Below are 25,127 nucleotides of genomic sequence, written 5' to 3' on the forward strand. Positions count from 1 at the left end.
TAGTATCCCACTTCTGACACCACTTTGTAGGGAATGCTTTCGAGCGGCCTATGACTCTGAACAGAAACCAGGCAGTGCCGGGAATTTTGCTGGGTATAGACTGTTTATTGCTTCACAGTATCAGGGAGGCATGATATAACCAGGCTTGCCATTAAAGAAAAGAACTCATAGCAGCCTCCACGTAAAGAATCAGTTCATAGTTTAGGGCGTGAATGAGGATAGATGTCCCTAGTGCTTCTTCCTGTTCTTGGATTGGTTCTCGTCTTCCTGTCTTTCCACCCACTGTCGCTCTCTCCGGGGAGGTCCAAGAACCGTGGAAGCCAAAAAGAAAAGAAAGACACGCCCTGGTTAGGCTCTGGGCTCTATTATGGGAGTGTGCCACCATCACCGGTCGGTCGTGAGGGAAAGGGAAAGGGAAAGGGAAGGGAAGGTGGGGTTTAGGTAGGCAGTGCTGGTGAGGGGGTCGTGGGGTTGTCGCATTCAGTGCTACCGTCTCCGTGAGTGTACACCCTGGCACCCCAGCAGCCCCACCAAAAAGACCCTCGTAAAGGCACTTGCCTGAGGCCACGACCCGTGAACCGGGCCGCGGCAGCTGGACCCGGGGCGTCCTCTCCTCTGTCTAGGCCGCCGGGCTTGGAAGCGGTGTACTCCGTGTCCGCTGGGGTCGCGTCTTCCGTGGCTCTTGCGTCAGGTCCGCCGTCCGTCGCTGACCTCACTCTCCACCTTGTCTCGTCCTCGGTGACTCCGTCTCTCCTCCTGCTCTCGCTGACCTCTTCCTCCTTTGTCACAGTCCTCTCTCCGTCGCTGGGCTCCTTCTCCACGCCGCTCCTGCCGTTGTTCCTGGTTCCGCCCTCACGTATTTCACTCCGTTGCGGAATGCCGTCGCCACGCCTCCCCATCGCGACTAGAACGCAGGCTGTTTCCGGTCTGTTGTCGTCGGTCGGGTTGCCACACTTCCGTCGGGCCGCGTCCTCCGAATCCTCACAGGGCCTTAGCCACTTCAGTTGCAGTTTCAGTCCTAAGAGGTATGGCCTCTCAGAACCTTGTAGGATGATCCACCAGAATCAGGATAAACCTGTTGCCAGAAGACCTATTGGGATCTAGAGGACCAACAATGTCAATGTCCAACCTCTCAAAGGGTTTGCCAACAACAGGCAAATGATTAAGGGGGGCTTTCAGCATCTGCCATGTCTTCCCACTTGCCTGCAAGGTCAAGCATGTCCTACAGAAAGCATCTGAGGAAGTCTTCATCCTAGGCCAATAAAAGTTGGGGACAAGCCTTGCAAAGGTCTTGTCTTGCCCAAGATGTCCTGTCAGGAATAGGTCATGAGCAAGCTCCAGGAGGATCCCCCAGTAGCATTGGGGGACACAAGGGACCTTGTCATCCCATGCACTGTAAAGGAAGTTGTCATCCAAGAAAATGTAATGACTCTCAGAGGCATCACCTGCTGCTTGAGCTTCGGACTGTAGCCTCATGTCCTCCAGGGTTGCACACTTTCTCTGTTCCCTTCAGAACTCCTCCTTGGTGAGTCCTCCTGCCACTTGCCATCCAGCAAGCTCTGAGAGGTCACCAAGGTGAGCAATGTCCTCCTCAGTGGGCTTCTGGGCGGCCACCACAGGTGGCCATCCACCTCAAGTGGGAGACATTCTGGGGCTGGTTTCCCACACCTTCTGCCCTTCCCTTTCTTAGCGGCTGGCTGGGCCATTCTTCCAGGCTCCAGCCTGTCTTGACTTGATATACACAAATGGGGCCGCTCCTATCCGAATGACCTAGAGAACAGCTGAGTAGTGTTATGTGACTGTGGACATCTCACTAAAAATTACGGACTGGCCTCACACACCACCTGGTGTCATGCTTCATCATCGGCCAGTCCTCGCCCTCTAAAAACTTGGTTTGATAGAGGGCGGGCATACACCTGACGACAGGGATGCACTTCTAACTAAGTGGGGCCCAAAGTGAATAAGTGAGATTAAAAGCCATTATAGTAACCTCATTCTCTATTTAATGGTTACGGAAACTATATGGTCTATAAAAACAGGTGTACGGCGCAATTGGGAGAAATTATTATTCCCTCGCCATGTGGTCATTGGTCTGAAAGTGGGTCGACATCCAGGGCAGCCATGGACCGGGCGGTAGCACATATCCACTCACGCAACCCTAACATATTAGGGGGGAGGAGTTGGCCTAACGGCTAGGGCGCTCAACCTTGGACCTGGGGAACTGGGTTCGAGTCTCGGTAATGACGCTGAACATCCTGTGATTCTGGGCAAATCACTTAATCTCCCCCTGCCTAACAAAAAAAAATTAATGTGTGTCCTCATGTAACGTAACTGGTGCTATGTAAAGCGCTCTGATACCTGATTGGATTCGGGTCAAGTTCGCGCTATATAAAACTCTGCCCAAAAAAAAAAAAATCTAGGTGTGCTTTAAGCTACAGTTCCTTCCAGGTAGTGTGCTCAAGCTTATTAACTAACAAACACTCCACATGCATGGCAGGACTCACTGCAACTTTCAGAAACCTGAGAGCACCCCCCACTCAAATTGATAGTAACCCTCCCTGTTGTCAGCCACTACAACCTGGTGGAACACATTGGGTATCACCTGCTCTGTGAATACCAGCTGACTCCTTGCAGTAGTCATACAGGCACCTATGTCCCTCAGAGCCCCAACATCTTGTCCATTGATTGTAACCCATTGCTTATATTTTGCAGTATTTGATGGCACATGGATTTTAAGAACCATTTTACTGTCCTCCCAGGGGCACTAGGGTAACCTCATTGAATTCCCTCCCACTAACTGAGACAAACTCCTCCCTCATCACTACAGTCACCACCCCTGGAACCTTTCCTCCAGTGGGAAGTTGTGCTCGTTTTGGGTACTTGGGATCCCCCTTGTAGTGCTCACCCTCAAAACACTCATAGCACTTGGGATTCTTTAAATGACTCTTGTCAGGGAAGCTCTTCTTCTGGTGGCCAGATTGGGAATTGGACCCTTTCTTTTGTGAGTTGTTTTGGAGACCTTGAGAGTACTCTTCCTTTTTCTCACCCCTGTTCCTCTGATGGGAACCTGAACCACCCTTTTAGGAGTCCCCAGATACCTTCCTGAATACTACGGTGATGACTCGGATATCCGCCTCTTCAGCAAGCTTCCTGGGGTCAGTCAGCTTGCTATCAAACAATTGTTGGCACAGCTCTGGAAAAAAGGATCAAGCATGTGCTCCTTCACATTTAAGTTGTCCAGCCCTGAATATTCATCAACCTTGCTGTCCCTCACCCAAATCCTTCAGTGCCTTGCTAGCATAGTCTAGGAAATAAACCCATGTTTGTGATGAGATCTTGTGACTGCCCCTGAATCTCTGCCTATATTTCTCAGGGGGTCAGACCAAACTTGCTGACTAGGATGGCTTTCATTGATGTATAGTGAGTGTGTCTGTTCCCCTACCTTCAGTGTCATGACAGTGTCCCTCCCCATTGTAGGCATTTATCTCCACAAACTCACCGCTTGGGCTCCTCAGGAAGCATGTGAACCCTTAGAACCACTTCATAGGCTGCATACCATGTGTCTCTGTCATCCCCCACCAAATAACTGGGCACCAAGTATTTTGGTATGCAGACCCTTACTTCACCAGTGGACACTGTCGGTACGCTGCCACCATTACTGCTGGACTCCACCTGTAGTGCTCTTATGTCCATCTCTCTGAGGCTTACCTCGAGGGCCATCCTACTTTACTCTAGAGCAAGCATTTTCTCCTCTACAGCCTGTTCTTTCTACAACTTCAATTTAGCAAGCTCTAGCTGTAGCTTCCTCTCCTCTCTCCAGTCCTCCAGCTCATCGGGGGATAGGTTCAAGAACTTGGGCATCAAATTTGACAATTCTCTCTCTTTTCGGCTACAGATTATGTCTGTGATCAGGACATGTTTTGGGCTCTTGAGGATATTTAAAAAGTTTTTACACTTTCTCTCCTTGTCTGCATGGAAGGTAGTCATTCAGGCACTCATATCATCAAGGCTGGACTATGGAAATGCCCTATATCTGGGACTTCCGGACTCTCTGCTTAATAAACTTCAAGTGGTCCAGAAAATGGCAGCCCGCATTCTCCTTTGCCTGCCCCCAAGTACACGTGTGTCCCTGCACTTGCGTTCCCTCTACTGGCTTACGATCTTTTCGGCCACAGATTATGTCTGTGATCTGGAAATGTTTTGGGCTCTTGAGGATATTAAAAAAGTTTTTACACTTTCTCTCTTGGTCTGCATGAAAGGTAGTCATTCAGGCACTAATAACATCAAGGCTGGACTATGGAAATGCCCTATATCTGGGACTTCCGGACTCTCTGCTTAATTAACTTCAAGCGGTCCAGAAAATGGCAGCCCGCATTCTCCTTAGCCAGGCCCCAAGTACACGTGTGTCCCCGCACTTGCGTACCCTCCACTGGCTTACGATAAAGAAGAGAATTCTCTTCAAAACTTTAGTCTTGGTCCATAGAGCACTGAACCATTCTTTGCAAGCTACCTTAGGGCCAGAATCAGTTTCTATGCTCCATCCAGAAACTTGCGGTCGGTCAGCCATCAGCCTTCTTGCTAGGATCCCCAAGATTTGCTGCATAAGAATGGTTGGAAGGACCCTCTTGTACCTCAGACAAGCAGCACGTAACAAACTTCCTTTTGGGTTACGCTCTGTAGCTGCTACTGCCTTGTTTAAGGAAAGGTTGAAGACCTGGCTCTTCCAACAGGATTAGTCAATCTGCACCTGCAAGTGGGTGTGCGCCAGGCAAAGAAGTCCAAGATACTCTTGTATTTTGAAAAGTCTTTATTTTCAATTAATATATTCCAAGAGTTAATGACACATTAAGCTTAGCCAACGCCAACGCTCACCGAGAACTTCGTCAGGGCTGAAGTTAACATGTAAAACGACACAAATCAAAAACAGATAATAGGTCACAAAGCAAAATATAAAACACTGTAAAAAGACAGAGGGAAAAAAACACAAGACTGCAGACAAGAAACACTAGTATGCTTTAAGGTGGAATTCCTAAGTGACAAATTCAAAGACAATGATAATAAAACATGCAACAAACCAACAGGACATCCATATATTAAAGTCACATTTAAAAGACAGAGGCATATGATCCATTAGCAGAAAATGTAACATTTAAAACTAGAATCCCGAAGTTGCTGACATGTTACATTAGTGTAAATAGAGACAATGTGCAGGGAAATCACTGCAGACATAGATCGTCTTAAGGGCCATGCCACTCACAGTCACATAAACGCTCTAAGTAAGGTAGTTGCAGGGGGAAAAAAGCAACAGGGTCACCTTGGCCGTGAGGAAGACAGACATAGAATAAAAACCAGAGAGGTTGTGTAGCGCAACAAGCGCAATGGAATACAAGTCCATCGTACACAGGATAGCGTGGAAAAGACAGAGTCTAAAGACAAGACAATCTCACTTCAAGTCAAACCGATCAACAGTTCAGTAAAGACAAAACGATGTGGTCCAGTGTAAGTGCTCCAGTATAATAAGCTAGGAAACACAAGGGAATTCCCAGGGCAAGGTAGTGCCCGACAACGGAGATCTGTTGAAAATGAGATGAAGTAAACTAAAAGCAACCAAGTCCGTACATTTATAACTATGGAAGATCATGCAAATTAATCCTCACTATCCACCAAATGAGCCCAAGGAAGCAACAGAAGTGACCAATGCCCCCAATTTATTCTCCAGAACCTAATATATATTTAAAAAAATCCCATAATTGACTCAAGGCTACTAGCACTCGGTAACAGAGACTAATGGAAATTTTAATAGTACGATCCATGTACATTACAGTTGTGTGTACCTACATTCATGTAAAAGGCACGTTGTCTAGTGCGCCGCTCTCTGTTATGATGCCTAGAGAATGGTTGCCAGGAACCAGTACACTCCAGGCTTCCGTCAAACTCACAACCAGTATTACGAGTGGTAGGTTCAAATACAACAATGGAGAATCAAAATATGCAAGTTGTACCTATATTTAACTTATCATGCCACGAATTGAGCTCAAAAGAGATTGCACTTTTGTGCAATGGTCTGTCTTTTGTGCCATCATGCAGAAATGATCCTTTTACAACACAGATACAATTTTATACGTTCTTTAGAAGTTTACGTTTGAAATACTTCTTTAAGAAAAATCCTGTGGCTTTACAAAATGATACCACAGGTTTACGTTGTCCTTCAGCATTTTTTCCTGCTACCAGTCATATGCTCAAAGATTTGCTCACTTTTGAGAATGTAATTCTTACAGAGGTAGAACAATTGTTTCAAAAGCATGAATACAAAAGATTTAATTTTTCTAAGGACCAACATCACACTTTGAGAGCCCTTGCCAGCCAGAGTGGCTTGATAATCAAGCCCGCTGACAAGGGGCGTAGTATTATTGTACAAAATAAGTCTGATTATGATGCTGAAGTGCTTAGACAACTACAAGACCCATTACATTCCGAAGACTACCTAGAGATCCCACAGATAACATCAGAAAGGAAATCCTAGAGTTAACAGTGGTAGGACGTGAAGGACTATGGCTTAGCCAAAAGGAATCTGACTATTTTAATAAAAAAGAGTTTACCATCCCGGAATTCTATACGTTACCCAAAATTCGTAAGGATGAAAGAAATCCCCCAGGAAGACCGATAGTTGCAGGTTGCCAGTCTATCTTACATCCGCTAGCTGAATATACAGATTTTTTCATCAAACCATTTGTTTCTCTAACACGCTTATACACTAAAGATAGCCTTGATGTGATCAAACAATTGGAGGGCCTGACGTTTGATGCTCAAACCGATATTCTTGTAACCATGGATATCGAAAGTTTGTATACGAGCATCCCGCAAGGTGATGCTTTACTGGTAATAGAAGAGATTTTGGAAATGAGGACCCGTCCACACAAGGTACCTACTGACTTCATATTGAATTGTGCTAAAATTGCTTTGGAACAAAATTATTTCATTTTTAATAATGATTTCTTTGGCCAAATAAAGGGCGTGGCTATGGGGGCAATTTTTGCCCCAGATATAGCCAATCTGCATGTCCCAGCATTTGAAAACAAAGTAATTTACAACAACAATCCCTATGATATATCGATGATATTTGTCTAGTGTGGAATGGTCCTGAAACTACTCTTCATGAGTTTTCCTCATGGCTGAACTTACAAAATGTTAATCTTAAATTCACCATCGAATTTAACCATGAGACCATCAATTTTTTAGATCTTACGGTGTGGAACAATGAAGGCTATCTAACAATGAGCTTGTACACAAAGCCAACGTCAAGAAATACACTTTTGAAATACACTAGTTGTCATCCGCGTAATTTACGCGATAATCTCCCTTTTGGACAGTTTTTGCGTATTAAGCGGAACTGTACCAGAAGGGATGATTATTTTCGAGAAGCTAAGATTGTGCAGGCAAAGTTCATAAAGAGAGACTATCCTTATCGCTTGGTGAAGCGATCAATGAAGCGGGCCTGATAGTATGATAGAGAAGCATTGCTCCAGGCGAAAGAAAGACAGAATGTCAACCATAACGCGATCACATGTGTGACGACTTTTGGCACAGAATCGAATGATATAAAGAAGATTGTCCTTAAGAACTGTCATCTGATAAGCAAGGTCGATACACAAGGGGAGAAACCGCGTTTTGCATTCAAACGTGGTAGAAATTTGAGAGATCAACTAGTGAGGGCATATAATGAACCAAAACCTACCACATTACAGGATATGTGGGGCCTAATGCAAGTGGTGGGTCATTACCCATGTGGACATTGTACGGCTTGTGCTACCACTTCAGTGGTTAAATCGTGTACTGTTGTAGTGTAGTTCCTATATCCCTGATAGGCTCTGCGCATTGGAATAATATACACTATAGATTTGACATAGGACTGAGGTCAGTATGTCTCTATCGAGTACATTAAACTTAATTACTTGTGTCTGCCAGCTAACTCAGAGGTCACTAGAAACTTCTCGAATATACAAGAAGGGATTTGTTTCTGACAACCGCATAAACATGACAACTTTGTTTCCCTTAGAGTTGGAAAATATCAGAACCGTGGAAACAATAGATAACAGTTTCACTCAGTCAATCGTGCATGCTTCGTTTCTACAGAGTTGCACAGAAATAGAGAGACGGGCGTTTCAATTAAAAGGGTTTATTGAACAGTCTTATTTCTCATGCAAGAGATATGAACTGCTACAATCGTAAGACAGGCTGCGAAGTACAATATGTACAGAGTTAGCAGTAAGATAAAATAATACTGCGATAGCATGGTTTGTAGCTATGACATATATTTATAAAATACATACATAAATAACAGACTAAAATGTGGACACTCATCTGATGCTTCTAAATAGTTCTACTCCAGTGTACCTAACCTAAGTGTAGTACGAGGTAAGAAGTAGGTGCTGTTTTCTAAAGTATAGCTATCTATAGCTATAGTTTTGCCAAGAGTTGCCAAAAGTTTCTCTAAGTTCTAGTCTGCTCCATACCTTAGAATGGACGAGGTTGGAATCTCTTTCCGGGACTCGATATCTAACACCCCGCAAGGGGAGTCAGAAACACAGGAGCTGGATTCTCTGCGAGGAGGATGACAGCGTCTGGTCAGCGCATCATGCTGGGACTCGATCTCCTTCCGAACTTGCCGTGGCGAACCGCAAGTAGGCAGTCAAGCTGGACCGTACCGGAACCGTGGTTTGCTAGGGCAAGTGCAGGTATATTTATACCCTGAAGGTGTTTAGTAATGACTATATTGACATAAAAGTCGGGCATCGGAACGTCATGAATGAACCCCTAAGGAATAGATGTTCATGCATACTACATGAGTTCTTGGAGAAATCAATATCCAAGCAAGGGAAATTCCTAAAGGCTTAAGAGTCTGGTTTTCCAAGAACTCGTTGTGACGTGGATGGACGGATGTAGGAGACCATGCCTGTATTTGGTTAGCATGGACAATGCCTAAATAAGGGCTGGATTTTCTATGCCTAAATAAGGGCAATGTGATTTGTATCTATATAAGGGTATAAATCGGGAAACCTATATACGGAATCTAAATCTACACACAACACCCACTCCAGTTTCATATGAACTACATTACTATATCCTGAACATACTAAACATGCTAAAAATATCTAAAAACATATGTCCTAAAAATGCATTACAAAAACCATTGCTTTGCATAAGGTGCTGTACATATTAAAAGCAATATTTCATTCTAAGTATATATGTGCATTGAAAATGCCATCAAGAATGAACCAGAAATAAATACATATGATGAAATGGCTCGTTAATACAGAAGAAAAAGGGCTGATACCATTTCATATCAGGTTAACACAAATCTATTGTTGATGCGACAAGGTGGCATAATGTCCCTGGAAGATATTCAAAGAATTCTGTTCTCTATGGATAGTTCTACTATAAGCAGATTAATTATGCCAAAAAATGAATAAAAATACAAATTTGGAGAAAAAAATAATCATAGGAAAAAGTTCCAAAGTTAGTCCCTCGTTTGAAAAGAACGAAGGCCAAATTCAGAGTCACAATGGAACACCGTGTGCCTGAATCAAACGTCAGTGTGTGGACCTGGAGAAAACATTAAATCTTCTAATTTGAGTCTGTGAAATCTCAACGAATGCCGTCATCAGGATTGGTAGCCGCTGGGGACAACACAGAGCATGGGCCGTTACCGGTTCCAGCAGACTATCGATATCCGTAGGCATGACTGATGGGAGTGTTAGACAGATGTCTAGCACGCATTCTTCACCGCAGAGCAGGCAGCGTAGAACAGGTAAGATGCAATCTTGCCAGATTGGTCTGAATGACAGAAACAATGTGGTGTAGACGAGGTAAACCCAAAATTTGGACGATGCGCTCATGACACTTCATCTCCAATAGAGCTCTCTCTATGGTGCCTGGAGTGACGCTGGTGATGAGGCTTGTCATATCATAGCAGTAGGAGCAAAAGTAGGATCCCTGCAACGAGTGCTAAAAGGAGCGGCAGTCCACCAAACACAGAGTGCACAAAGTTTGGAAAACTTCTGAGGACTGCTTCAAAAGGTGCTAACAGTCCTGCACACACGGTCTTAAATACATGTATAATACCGCTCGTATCAAACATGTTTAAGATAAGACCTAACGTTTCTGAGAAAAGTACAGGGCAGTTTGTATACAAAAGTGTATGTATCTCTGCAGAAGTCCTTGCGACTTGGAGATCATTTGATTCTTTGGCCGAGGTCAGTGGCACTGTTTTTTGTAAAAGAATGGCTTTTATTTCTGCTTAGAGCATCAATTCGTATAGAAGAGATGTTCAGTGAAGGCCACAAAGGCGACAAGACTTGCATACAGCAAGTGACCCTGGATGTAACCGTAACTAGATATGGAATACCTGGCAACATGCCACAGCAGCTGTGATCTTTCAACATAATGTAACTCCCATTAGAAAGTTGGCCAAAAATTGGATTAATCACTGCAGCCGGAGAACCTTGCAGGTGACAGGATAAGTTTGTAGTGGAACCGTCACAGGCCCCGTGTAAGTTAATACCCTGACAAAGGAGAGAACCGCTTAGTGTGTGTTCACAGTTTTTACCGCTAAGAAACACTTCACGTTCCCCACTCCAACATCTATTTGTGTAAGGTAAATCCCATGATGTCTTGATGTATCCTTTACCCAACCTTTCATATTTGCCAACTGGTATATGTTTTAGGCAATATTGAAAATGGAAAGTTGTAACAGGCAGCCACCGTGAATGGTAATTTGTCCAGTTTTTCAATGCTCAGCATAGTGTAGTCTGCTCCCCTTTGCACCAGTCTGATCTATTTATCAGTGAGATTGAATTCTGAAAACAGTGACGTAGTATTGATTAAACGCCAAGGCACATAGCCTGCACGCAAGTTTTGTAGCGTCCAGCCCAATAGCATAATAGAACGTAGCTGAGACTGACCATGTTGCAACATGACCAAGTCTTGTTCCATGATGTCTGTTACACCTGTCAGCCCTAGGGTGGTCTTCCCCTACATTTTTTTCCCTTTTTGCCTCATTACTGACCGCCATTTTTGTTGGACATAGGACTCTGGGTGCCTTACCGCTGCTAAACAGTGCTGAGGTGCTCTCTCCTGAAAACATGTCTGCCACTGGCCCCTGCTACTGCGGTGAGGCCACCGTCCTGTCTGCGCACTAGTAGCTGGATTAGGCTGGGACTGGATGATACTGTAACTCTAACAGCCCCACCCTTGTCACCATAGACAGACACCTCAGAGTCCCTAGATTCTTCCAGAACCTTCCAAACCCCCATCTTGACGCCTTTTTGGAGGGTCACCTGACCTAGGGGTATAAAAGCAAAGGAGGGAAACCTGACAAGTTAGTTGCACTACTGGACCTGGGGACCCTCCGCTGGAGTGAAGGCTGCTGAGCTAGGGGGATTGCTACACTACTGAGGCTGACTGATCCTAGGACCTGCTGCCCCAAGTGAGATGAGTTACCCTGCCTGCCTGCTGACCTTGCCCTGTGAGAGGGGAACCAGGGATACCAGCTCCAGTGTGCCTGCCCAGAACTGCCAGATTTCTTTCCCCTCCAACAGGCACCTGAAATCAATTACCAGCACTGTGACTGCGAAGCCCTGTGAGCCTGAGGGCGCCACGGCTGCCGGGAGACCCGTAAGGTACTGTGGAGCGCTGTACTACCAGAACTTGCCATTGTCCCTGAGCGCTGAGCCAGCTAAGCACTGTACTACCAGAATTTGCTATTGTCCCTGAGTGCTGTGCCAGCTAAGCGCTGTACTGTCAGAACTTGCCATTGACCCTGAGCGTTGTGTTAGCGAAGCGCTATACATCCTACACTTGAAGTGAAGGCTAAGCGCGGCGTGCACCGGACCCGCAGTTGCTGCCCGGCGCTGAGTCAGGGAAGCGCCCCGTGCCCCAGATCACCGCTGCGACCCCTGAGTGGAGTGAGGGCCGCCGAGATCACCGCCGAGGCCGTGCTGGCCTGAAGCGCGCGAAGGGGAGCATCGCTTAGCGACCGGGGCCCCAGCCACGTCTCCGGCCGTGCCCCCAGGAAGCCGCACTCTGATTGGTTGCCGGGCCCGGAGGCAAGCAGGAAGCCCGGAGCCCGCCCAGGCACAGGAGAGAGGGGCTCCGAGGAGAGCGGGAGCCCCTGACCTCCCCAGACCGGGTTTTAAGAAGCGGAGAGGCCGGCGAGAGCAAAGAGATATCCCGCCTCCCCCAGTCCAAGCCCCGAGTGAAGGAAGGAGCGGGCTGACTGGGGAGGAGGCGGCCTGCGCACACCAGAGTCGGCGCTGCCTCGGTAACGGACTTCCCCCACGAGGACTGACTGGTGAGTCAAGGAGATCTGGAGCCTACGCCCAAGCAAAGGCCCATTCCCCTGACAGCAGAGATAGCCCCAGGGGATCCTGGGGCCTGAACACTTGATCACAGAAGCCCAGATGTGAGCAACCACTGTCTGGGAACTACCCCTGCTGGACTGTCCTCTTTGCATCGGTATGGAGCCTCTGCCTAAGAAATCTTGCATGTATTGAAGAGCTGCCTAAGAAATCTTGCATGTATTGAAGATCTGCCTAAGAAATCTTGCATGTATTGAAGATCTGCCTAGGAAATCTGTATCCGCAATAGGATGGTTACCTGTAATGAATGTACATCTGCCCTAGTATTCCTACCTAAATGTTATACTTGAATGCGCCTTGTTCCCTGTTTACCTATCTGAATGAGAATGATTACCTGCATGGAATCAGTGCTTAGAAGGGGTGACCTGTATTGAATATTTCAATATGAAGAGAACATATAGGAAACCATGCTAAAAAAGTGGACTAACTATTCATGCAACCATTGACAACCACACACCAATATATATCAGTTAAAATACAAAATGTATTATCATATTTTTCCAATTTAACAAAAGTAGAAAACAATTAATAGGGGAAACCATTTGGTATTGTACAATATTTGTGACAATGATTGTCTCTGGATATAATTATATATAAATAATTTGTGTATACACAAAATTCAGCTATATGTACATCAACATAATGTCAATAACCATTTATATAGACATCGAAAAACGGAAAAGACGGGGGGAGACATATTCATATGACTATCATGGCTAATGGTAAATTCTATGCGCGTTTCGGCCTTGTGCCTTCATCAGGTAGCCATGAGGTTATACAATCTGTAGAGGGGGACTCGATATATGTTCATATTTGAATAGGAGCCAGAAATAGTATTGCAGCTGAAATGATGCACCGATTCCTTCAAAGGCTAAGATCAGTCTTGGAGGAGTAGTCTGTGTTATAAAATATGTATGTTCTTCCTGAGATTAAATATATACTGCAAAACGCGGTGACTACATGGAAGTCCGTACGTCTACCGCTTCTGAAAACTGTAGCCCAGCCGAGCTGCGTGGACGAAAGCCTTCGTCTACTTGCGATAAATACTGCATATAGAAGTTGCAGACTGCGACCATAGAGTCCCGTTCCAAAGAATGGCAAGACGTTTGTTGGACAGTGTCATTCAAAAATATAATTTGCTCAGGGATGATACAGGCTCTAAACAAAGCTTATACCCCCTGTACTTGCCAATCTTTTGTACCCCAGACAGTTTTTGTCTCAATGTTGTCTTTGCAAAAGTCGAAACCCTGTCTAGACAGTTGGGCAATAAAGGCTTCAGAATAAATCTGTTTCGTATTGGTTAACATATTTTTCGTTCCTGTCTTGTTCACATTTTTAAAGTAAAACGTTTCTGGATTAGACAAATTGAAGCCTGAAAAATATAGAAATTTCATTGCAAAAGTTTTCGAACTACCCTTTGGAAGTGTAGGCCAATGTTCCCATTGGTTATACATAAATACATTTGTTCATAGTCTGATGAACCCTCTAAATATTAATGATTTGTGAATACAGTAGACATCTCTAGATCAGACATAATGTTATTAACAGTCTTGAAGTCCCAATCATCAGAAAAGGTACTAGAGGTAATAAAGTCACTTAATGAAATCTTAAATAAATGTGGAATCTTCATAAGCTTCGACGGGTCAAAAATGTCATATTCAGTTTGGTCCCAAACTATGCCATCATGTATAGGAACGGCTGTGATGTTCACAGCTGACAAGTCTCTAGCTTCTCGATAGGATGATTTGTGTGGCTGGAGAAGTAAGTTCACTCTTTTACTTGCTGTGTCCACTTGAATATATCTTCCATTTATCAGCATACCCAGAATTAATACCAGAGCTAACCAAAGTAGAAAGAAGAATATTTCCAAAACAATCCATAGTTCAATCCATGGTGAAACCAGATAAGTCTTTTTCAGGAGATGAAAAAAGTCTGTTGCTTGCTCTTTGAAAGTTCTTTGTGCTGGCGTCTTTTCAGGTTCGCTGGGATCCTCAGAAAACGTATCAAAGTTCATGAAATAGGCAGAGGCAGTTCTGTCAAGGGTTAGAATTACATCAGGATTTGTGGAATTCGCTGGAACCAGTTGATCACTTGTTATTTCGTTGTAGACAGGTGTATCAGGACGTACTGTTATTTGGGTTTCAAGAGGGACAAGTTCCATAGATTTGTTGCTTAGTCCTTTACTTCTCACTGCAGAATCTTCAAAGGTGATGAGTCTCTCAGTTTGAACCTCCTCTTGAATTGTAGCTAGAGGAGTGCGTCTGCTACATTGTCGGAGTCCACTTGGCCTACTGTTTAGTATCAGCCACATAGTGTGGTTTGATCAGGTCGATGGACACAAATCTTTTCTCCTTTTACCAGCAAGGGGCGGTTAAAGTACTGTTCTTGATCCGTGGATTGCTAGGACAGGCACTGGTTGTCTGTAGGAAGGCCAAAATTCCTTCTTGTCCGTGATCTTTTCTCTAACTAGATCACCAAGCTTTGGGATCTAGAGAGGCCTTGCTGGGATGGCCGGTTTTCCCTCAGTGACGGTTGGCTTCAGGATCCCGTTGCTTTGTTTCTTTCTTAGTTCATTTAAGTCCTGTAAAACAGCCAAACGATCTTTGATATCAAATTTCTAATTTTCCATCACTGTGCCTTGCATATCAAGGTCCGGTACCAACATTCTAGTTCCAAATAGAACTTTGTATGGAGTGACACCCCCTAGAGAACTTCTTGGGAAGTTATTAAGTGCGTGCTGGACCCCATAAAGGTTTTTGACCCACCCATCACCCGAACCTAATACCCTAACTGTTATAGACTGCTTTATGTCCCGGTTTTTTCTTTCCACAACAGAATTTCCCTCAGGATGGAATGGAGAAGAAAACCGCAATGCTACGCCCAAACTGGCCATGGCTTCTTTGTAAGCTCGAGAGCTAAACGCAGGACCCTGGTCAGAATGTAGTGTGCCAATTGTGTATGTGCTGATAAAGACTCGCAAATCTTTTATAACAGTACGACCGTCAGCCGAGCGCTGAGGACACATCCAAAGGAACCTAGATTTAGTGTTTGTGGGACTGCATTTGTCCAAGAGGACGCCTGCACGTAGATAGTCTAATGTTGTCTAATAATGGTGTCTGAACTGGGCTGGCTGTGTTGTAGTCAGGTATCTGGTGGCGTTCTGTACTGCGATCTCTATTGCAGTCTATGCAGTTATTGATGAAGATATGAATCAGTGTATTCATTCCTGGCCACCAGTACATCTCTTTTAGTTCTAAAATTGTTTTAGAGATCTCCTGATGTGTCAGACCCTCTCCCAGATGTGCTTCATAAATCAAAGCCGCTCTTCGTTCCATGTTTGGTATTACCCTATGCCCCATTCCAGGGATTTGAGCAAATGGAACATTGTTCGCATCAATTATATATGAGTATTTGAGTGGAAACATTTTATGTAAGGCTGCACCGGTGCCTTTGCTTGAAGCATTGACAGCCAGTATTATTTCACTGTCTGTTTATTATTTTTTGAACGAGTGATTTCAGCTACGGAAGCCGTTTGCACAGCCCCCTTTGCGGCTTCATCCGCCAATGAATTCCCTTCAACGTGAACGCCATCACGTTGATGACTAAGCGTGTGTATCACGTGAGTGTTTCGTAACTAAACTACCTGTTCCCAAAGCATTTTATGCTTGATTGTGCCACCTTTCGCATCCTTGAAACCATTTTGAAGCCAATTCTGTAAATATTCATTATAAGATTGAACACAGTAAAAAGAATCGCACACTATGAGTGTGGGGAATTCGCGATCCGTGTTTTCAAGTGCCATCTTGAATGCTTGTAGTTCAGCTCGCTGAGCTGTACAATCTCCTAGAGATTGCATTTTTGTGACCATTGGTCTGAATTTGCCATCGCGTATACGACCTTTAACGATTGCGCATGCTGCACTGTAAGCTTGCTTACTCCCCGTAGCAGGTTGTGCAGATCCGTATAAATTATAAATTCGTACTGATCAAGAGGGAGAATTTCAGTAGGCAGAGGACATTTGTGTTTGAATTGCAGGAATGCTTGTGTTTTCAAGTAAGGATCGAAAACATATTCAACATCAGTTGCAGCAAGAGAATTAACCCATTGTACCCATCTTGGATGTAAAGCATTTGCATTCGGAATGCTAACTTTAGTAACTGCCTCTAAGGCTGGTACAGGAGTCACGACCATTATGCGTTTCCTCTGTGTTAGGGCTCTTTCTTTTGCTACAGCGGTTTGAACTGCTGTCAGAATCTTTTCTGTAGAAGTGAATTTTATTTCTGCTTGCGTATACAAATGTGATTTGTATGCAATTGGTACTTTTTCACCTTCGTTAAAAGTTAAGTAGGTGAATCCGCATTGACCCGGAATGATTCGGATCACTAAGTTGCGTACGTTTACGCGTGCTCGCAAGTGTTTTGTTGCTAACATGTCTGTTTGAAGTGAACGCAGAATTTCTGTTTGTCCTTGTGTCCAAGTTGTGGTTTTGAAATCAGGTTTGATTAATTCGTAGAGAGGTTTAACCTTCTCTGCGTAGTTTAAAATGTATGTTCTTCCAAAATTCAGGAAACCTAGAATTGACTGTAAGTTCTTCAGCATTTTTGGAGGTTGGAGCAGCGCACACTTTTCTAAAAAGTTGGCTGCCAGGCTTTTTATTTCACTTGATAGTTCATATCCAAGGAAAAGGATGTTGAGATGGGCAATTCTGGACTTTTTAAAGTTGAATTTGTAACTCTCAGAGGCGAAGCCCAATATAATGGTGTTCACCCTGTTCAAGTGTCTGTCCAGGTCATCGTCTGTCAGATATATATCATCGACATATGACAATGCCTCGTCATCATAAATTTGTAGTAACTCTGTTACTCTTGCTGAGAATAACCCCGGGCTGTTTTTGAACCCCTGTGGGAGTCGACAAAATTGACCCTGAGTCCCCATTATTGAGAAAGCGGTCAAATATCTACTTTCAGGTGCAATATTTTGACAAAAGAAACCATTTGAAATGTCTAATGTGGTGTTGTACTTTTTACGCACAATGTTATTCATTAATGCTGTACTGTGTGCATTTTGCACTGCAAATGTTTTACAATATGAATTTAGGTGTCTGTAATCCAAAACTAGACGATATGTATTGTCTGGTTTGGAAACAGGAAACAAAGGATTGTTCATTGATGAGGTGCATGTTTCAATCACTCCCTGATCCTCAAGTTGATCTAAGATCTCCCTGACCAGTTTTTAGCTTCTTGCTTAACTGGGTACTGTCGTTGTGCAGCTGGTTGATTTTTTAACTGGATTTTGTGGTGAGGTGAGTCTTCATCCCATCCTACATGATTCTTGTATAATGCTGGGCATTGGGCTACTGCCCATTTCCTGGCTAATGTATATTTTAAATGTACTGGAACATGGTTAGAGAAGGCTGGCATGATGATGTCTTCACAATGTGGGCACTCCCTCACACATTCTGGTGGCAGTCTCGTTCTGCTAGAAGTATATCATAACCCCTTGAAAGATGCTCCCAAAAGAGTGCTTTCACTTTTCTTGGTATGTCTCCCTCCATCTGGAGTGTTATTTCATATAACCTATGCGGAGAACTAACCCTGGTGTCTACAGTTTCATCTTGTATGTCCTCATTCATGTCCACTGTCTCCAGAAGCCCCTTCAGGTTCTGGCGAGCTACTGTAACTTCTGCTGCATTGTTCAACATTGTCTGAGCCCATTCTCCGTTCTTGAGTTGTGTTCTCAGAATCCTCTGCATGTCTGATCTTCAGACCTGCTACCTTTTTCTTGGAGAATTGAGGTTTTTGTTTGTTTTTCTGAACGTGTTGATCATCTTTGGACTTCACGCGTTCTTCTTTCTTCTCTGACCGTCCTCTTCTTTCGTATATCTGTGATGATATCTGAAAGGTATTAGAGGAACGTGTATCAGTATCTTGATATCTGTCAGGTTTTCTCAAATTATCCATATTCCTGAGGTTGTACCTCCTTTCAGAGAGCTCCTTTTGAGGAGACCTACCTCGGGATTGAGAATCTTTCTCTTTTGAATGTTGTTTGTTATTTTCCCACTTCTTTTTAGAAGAGGTAGGATTGTTTTTAGTAAAGGCCTTTTCAGGACTTTCAGACAGTTGTGGTTTAACTGGTTTCCCTCCCAAACTGTCTCTGCCTAATTCTTCATAGGATTTTTCGATTATTCTGGCTAGTTCTTGTGGTTGTTCTGTTACATCAAATTCCCTTAATTTCTGGCGCTTCTCCTTTAATATTAGATAATATTATTGTTGAGACCTGGTCGAAATTTTTCAGTAACTTCATACCTAAATTCAGAACAGGCTCTGCCCCGTATTTGTTATGAATTTGTTTCAGGACATCAGGTATTACCGCCACGGAGCACCATGTGTTTTTGTATAGATTGCAGCAAAGACTGTGCCCCAAGTGGTGCAGTCTTCCAGATGTGGTGTGATCCCCATCGGTAAACAGATTGTTAGAATTCGGTGTTTCTTATAAGGGCTAGTATTAGGAAATACTGCTTCGATTTGGGTAATTTTTTGAGCTATCCAGAATGGAATTTGTTCACGTTTTGTGGGTATTTTACCCATGACTGCGTGTAAAGTCTGTGGAGTGATTTTTAGTGAATGTCCCTGATGAGGGGCTGGATTTTGAATGGTTAATGGTGGTTGGACTGTGAAAGTCTGCATGACATATTGAACCAATTGTCTATAAATTTTGATTAGCTCCTTGAGTTGAGCTAGTAATACTACATCCGTCATTTCTTCAATGTCAGGATGAGGTGTGTAGCCGGCTAAAATCGGCCATGTTGCTCCTGGTCTACCTTGTGGACCGAGCCTGGTAATGTGATTGTAATGTTTTAGGGCACCTTTAAACCAGAGCTCATGCTCCTGGTATGTGAGTGGAATTTCAATATACTCGAAAGGAATATATTCCTCAGGTGGATCATCATCTGTGTAGAAGTGAAACAAGTGTGTTACTGGATTTGATTCTGGGAATACTATCCAAGAATACAATACCTCTGTCTGGTGAGATTCATGTGCCTCTATCACAAAAACTGTTCTACCACCTCTTGGTGTTAGGTCATGTTTTATAAGTTTTAGAGGGATGGCTTTCCTTAAATTTGGATGGATGATTATAGCATCTTCGTCATTTTCTTGAAAACCTGCACGATTAAAAGCTGCTGTGACTTGGTCAGCTGCAGCTCCACCAGTATCGGTGTTTGTGCCAATTTCGGTCATTGTTTAATGAAAGTTTCAGAGCAAGTTTCAAGGGAACAAAGATAAGGTGCACAATATTTTGGAACACTGTATCCTTCAACGTTGAACAAACCAAACAGCTAATACATAGGATTTCTGTCCTACTCAGCAGTGGCGGATATTATCCCTATATAAGGCTACGAGGGTCAGATGCATCAGTCCCATGGATGTGCGCACTTTTTCTTGAAACTGAAAACGTTTCTTAACTTGATTTCATAAAATTAAAGAATTCTTCACAAACTTCATTGATGATTTCTGATTCCATTCCGAGAAGCGCTAGAGTTACGCATGATTCTCCATTCTTCGATCTACATCGTTATGCGTTCATAAGGTCTGATAAATGAACGTGCCGAATCTCTATCATTGCTTTCACAAAAGGCAACTACTGATATCTATTTCCAAGAGTTGTTCAATAGATCCCCGGAATCAGTTTTTGAATCAGTTCCGATGTTATTATGTCCCAGATGTTGTCCTGGACCATAACCATTCTAACTCCTTTAGGATATACACAGATATTGGAGAAGACGCCTCACTCACTTGATAGTGACATGCTTCATCATGGGCGTCTTTCCACACCCAGGTAAGATGGTACTACCTGGGCGGACTCAACCAAAAGATGTTATGGGAGTTCTTATATAAATTTTATCTGGTTATGCAGGGAACCAGTTAGGTAAGAGGTTTAAAACAACCTACAGGTATACCCCAATGCTTTGCTTTATTCGTGGGGTACCTGGGGTAATAGATAAAAAACGTATGTTTTGATAGGGTTATTGTGAACCTTTTGGTTCAGATATACCCTTATTCATGTGCCAACATGTTTCGGCCCAAGCCAAGAGCCCTTACGGGTCTGGGGCCTTCTTCAGGGCAATGCTGTTTACTATATGATTTCCCTGGTTGTTGTTTAATACTACACTTAATATAAACATCGGCTTTTATGAGGCCTATTGCACTCACCTATTTAACGAAATCCAGTAGATTATCTGGAAAAAGAAAAACAAATATATATACCTATTACTTGGTCTATATTGAAAAACCACCATTAGTGACATCTATAAATATCTGTGGTACTGTGATCTATTCCATTAGACCCAGGACTAAAACTGGTGAAAGGTATCCACCCATACCTGGTGTGTCTATAAATCTAAGTACACCCGTGTTACTAAAGTGTAACTCCATTTCACATTTCCACTTCCAGAACGTCATCTCTTCTCCACGTGTGAGTGCTTGTTTTCAGTCATTTAATTTTTTGAATACCCAAGTGACAATAATTTGATGGAGGGTAATGAAAAAAAAATTCTAAAAATATTTTACAAGACCAATGTAGGTGATCATCAAATGTGCTAGCCTCACCTACTGCTCGGTGCTAATATGCACCATGCGGGTCTCATGACACAAGGCGTTGTCTTGTAGTCACACACTGGAACGAATCACAAGGTATAACTACAGTCAATACCCACTCGATCTGATCTATATTCAGATGCAGGACTTTATTGGTATAATATAGAAGACATTATCTTGTATTTAGGCTGGGCATTCCTTCTGGTCTGCCTTGAGTGATGGTATACTATGTTCCTAATGTCCGATTATAAAAGATCTCTGCTTGTTTTTAAAATTGATATTTCCAAAACGAGCTGTTCTCAGGCTATAATACATTCTCCTTCTCCTTATTTATTTAAGTAACAAACTCATTTGTTTAGCCTGTATCCAACAGATTGTTCCACAAGGAAATACCCATGTTGCAATTAGGTTACCGGTGCCAATGTGATCGGATATTTCTAAATCATAGTATATATTCAGGCTGTTGCTTTTTCATATGCTCATAGCTTTTAATTAAAGAACCAATACGGGCAGTTATCTATGATGTCGGCCCTCCTGTTCTATACATCCCTGATGTTGACTTTGTAAATCACACTTGCCCATCTGTTAGACTTTTAGACTAAGAAGCGCACTGTAAGCCGTTCACTCATTCGCGTGTTACATTCTCTCAAACAATTACGTCCTTTGCCATCACTTTACCCGTATCAAATTCACATTCTCTCGTTTTATATATAATCCCCCAGCGTGTCCGCTCATAGCTTACTTCGTCAAAGATCAAACGCCATGGATCCACCTAGGTTTGCCACCGCCCGCCGTCGTACCAATCTGGTGGCCGGGCCGAAGTTTAAATAGTTGTATTGAATGGCGTTGGTGCGGATCTCTACAAACGTCGCCAATTGGGAGGCGTATGAAAGACGTCATCTTTAGGCGTCATCGTCGCTCCCCTCCCTAGCGGTTATGGGGGTTGTAGGCTAGCAAAACGGGGCGTTTTCTAACAAGAAACAACCCGCCCCCTCATAGTGCCATTAATTTAAAAAAGCACTTTCTATTTTTAACTGGGATATGTGTGGTGCTGTAAAATTCCCTCTGATACACTAACTACAATGACAGAGATACCACTATTCGAATAAACACGTGCATCGTTGTTTGTTATGCGTTGACCTGTTGCCCCCTCCCTCCATTTCAAGTATTACTGTATCTGTTTTTAAAGTCGTTACTCCATCGATGAATTCTATACGACTTTAGTCGGGTTTAGTTTGTTGGGTTACATATTTCCATGTATTGCCTCGGACCTCTATTGAGTCCCATACAAAGTATATCCGTTCACATCTAGATAAATTTCAAGCGTTGTTAATCATGCAATGCATCTATGGTTTCAAAAAATTATATTCGAAAGATGTATCTCCTTCCTTCAAACCTCGTTATAAATTGTCTTTCAATTCTGAGTGGTCATGTAAATGTTATTGGTTGATATGCATCATAATTACGAAGTGGATTAGTTAAATTCATGAATGTACCAGTATTCAACGAACAGTATATAATGCAGGACGTGTCTATTCACTTGAAGTGCGATGTGTCCCCCAAATCATTATCTGATTCATCCATGTTGGGGGGCAAACTTATGTTAGTGAGGCCCATTGGATTTCTTCATTCAGCCCGTTTGTGACACTTGAGGTACGATAAATCCACCGTTGTTCTACTTTTAGAAGTTGTTTTTCATTGCTGTCATTTGGTAGTCTCTCAATGATTGACCACGAGAAGTCATTCTCATTGTGTCCTGTCGTTTGGAAGTGTCGCATCATCTTGGTGACTGTTTTTCCACATCGGAAAGTACTCCAATGTTCATTTAATCGCGTTTTAACTTTGCGGCTAGTCATGCCTATGTATATCAGTTTACATTTGCAGAACATGATGTATACCACGTTGTGGCTATTACAATTGGAGAAAGTTCTCTGTTCCCATGGTGTTCTCAATCCCAAATCTATTTTTTTGCTTGCTTTCGTAAGACAGCAAACATTACAATTCCCACACGGGAAGTGTCCCACCACAGCGGGTAGGTTCCAGAGCGTGCTGGTAATGTCTCTGGTTCCTATTTGTTTTTTGGGGCGGGTGTGTACTACTGAGTCGCGTAGAGATTTGCCTCGTTTGAATGCAAAAAGTGGCTTATCCATTTTCAGGGTTCCTGAATTAAGGGTCTTCCAGTGTTTTAATATGATCCCCTTTACTTTATTGGATTCTGTGCCATAAGTTGTTACACATACCATTCTCTTATTGTCTGGTTTTTGGTGTGTCTCCAATAATGCATTTCTCGGGTTGTTGATCGCCCTTTTGTATGCTAGTTTTACCAATCTTGCGTGGTAGGATTTTTCATGTAGTTTCTTTGTCAACTTGTTCGCATGGGCCATGTAGGTTTCTTTTTCTGTACAATTTCTACGCAGTCTAAGAAATTGTCCTACCGGTAGATTGTCTTTTAATGTTTTGGGGTGAAAGCTATCATATCTCAATAGGTTGTTCACGTCTGTGGGGTTGTAAAAGACTTCAGTTTTTAGTTTCCCGTTGTCTGGCCAAATTTTCAGGTCAAGGAACGTAATCTAATCTTTCTTTGCAGTCATTGTAAATTTGAGATATTGATCTCTAGAATTAAGCCAGTGCAGAAAATCAGAAGCCTCACATTCATTACCTTTCCATATAAGCAAGATGTCATCTATGAATCGCTTCCAAACCACCATATTGTTAGAAAAGGGGTTGGTGTCAGTGTAGATATACTTTTGTTCGAAATCGTGGATATACAGACAAGCTATACTTGGTGCACAAGTCATGCCCATTGAAGTGCCATGGGTCTGTAAAAAATATTCGCCGTCATACTCAAAGTAGTTTTTGGTTAGTGCTAGTCTAGCACATTCAATGATGAACTTTATGGGAGTAATGGATGTCCATTGTTCGTTTTCCAACTGGGTTTCTATTACTTCTAGTGACGTTTCTTGGGGAATGCTGGTATACAGCGCCTCCACGTCTAGAGTAATCAGGAGATCTGTGGATTCATTAAATGGCACTGTTTGGAGTTTGATTAAGATGTCACGGGTGTCTTTCAGGTATGATGGCATTTTTTGGACAATAGGTCTTAAGAAATGATCTGTAAATTTGGACAAGGGTTCTAGGATTGATCCGATCTCGGATGCAATTGGTCTCCCCGGTGGTGGATCTATATTTTTGTGGACTTTAGGTAAAATGTAGAAGTAGGGAACCTTAGGATTTGTTTCAATGAGAAACACTGCTTCTGTGGATGTGATCCATCCCTCCTCCGCTGCTACATTTACCAAATTAACTATGTTTTGTTTCAGCAATTCCGTTGGATCCCTTGGAAGACGCTTATAATTGCGTGGATCGTCAAGTAGTTTTCTACATTCATTCTGGTACATTTCAATAGACATGACCACTGTTGTACCCCCCTTATCTGCTGGTTTTATTATGATGTCTTTCATTGCATCAATACTTCTAATGGCGTCACGTTCTATGGTGGTAATATTATTGAACACTTTCTTTTCATTCGTTTTCAATTGGTCTACTTCTAGTGTGACCGCTTTTTCAAACGCCAATAATGCAGGTGGCATAGTATGATTAGGGGGAATGAAGTGCGACTTTCTACGTAGGCCGGTATTTTTGTCCTCTACAGTTTCTTGTGTGTTATCTATTTCTGCAAAAAACACCGATAGTCTTAATTTACGAAAAAATTCTGAAAGTTCAATCCTCAAATTAAATAGATTGGTCCTTGCCGTGGGTGCAAAACTCAATCCCTTGTTCAAAACCCTTTGTTGTACCAGCGAGAGAGGCTTTTTGCTCAAATTCAATATTCCTGTTGGTTCTTGCTCGTACTGGGTCTCGCATCTTGCATTGTCTGTTCTTCTTGATTCATTCGCCACTGGACCCTGGGGCCTCTCCGGTTGTTTCCTCCTCTGGTTGAACCCCTCCCTAAAAAAGGTGTTTGGTAGGGTGGCCATTGGTATCCGAATTGGGGAGGTGGAAAGGGTGGTTGCATATAAGGACCCCACCCATAGGGTTGCTGTTGAAAAGGACCCATGGTCTGATAACTACCCCTGTTTTGACGGCAGCGACCTCCCCTTCTTTTATTATTATTCCA

The 25,127-nt window shown here is 43.2% G+C and overlaps 1 protein-coding gene across 1 annotated transcript in view; it reads right to left on the reverse strand.

Moving 5' to 3' along the window:
* Positions 1-25,127, reverse strand: part of LOC146782890 (uncharacterized) — a 79,974-nt gene that overhangs the window by 12,111 nt on the left and 42,736 nt on the right. The gene's annotated exons all lie outside the window — the stretch shown is intronic.

The sequence above is a fragment of the Triturus cristatus genome, chromosome 12, assembly GCF_964204655.1.
Source record: "Triturus cristatus chromosome 12, aTriCri1.1, whole genome shotgun sequence".
Classification (NCBI taxonomy): Eukaryota; Metazoa; Chordata; class Amphibia; order Caudata; family Salamandridae; genus Triturus; species Triturus cristatus.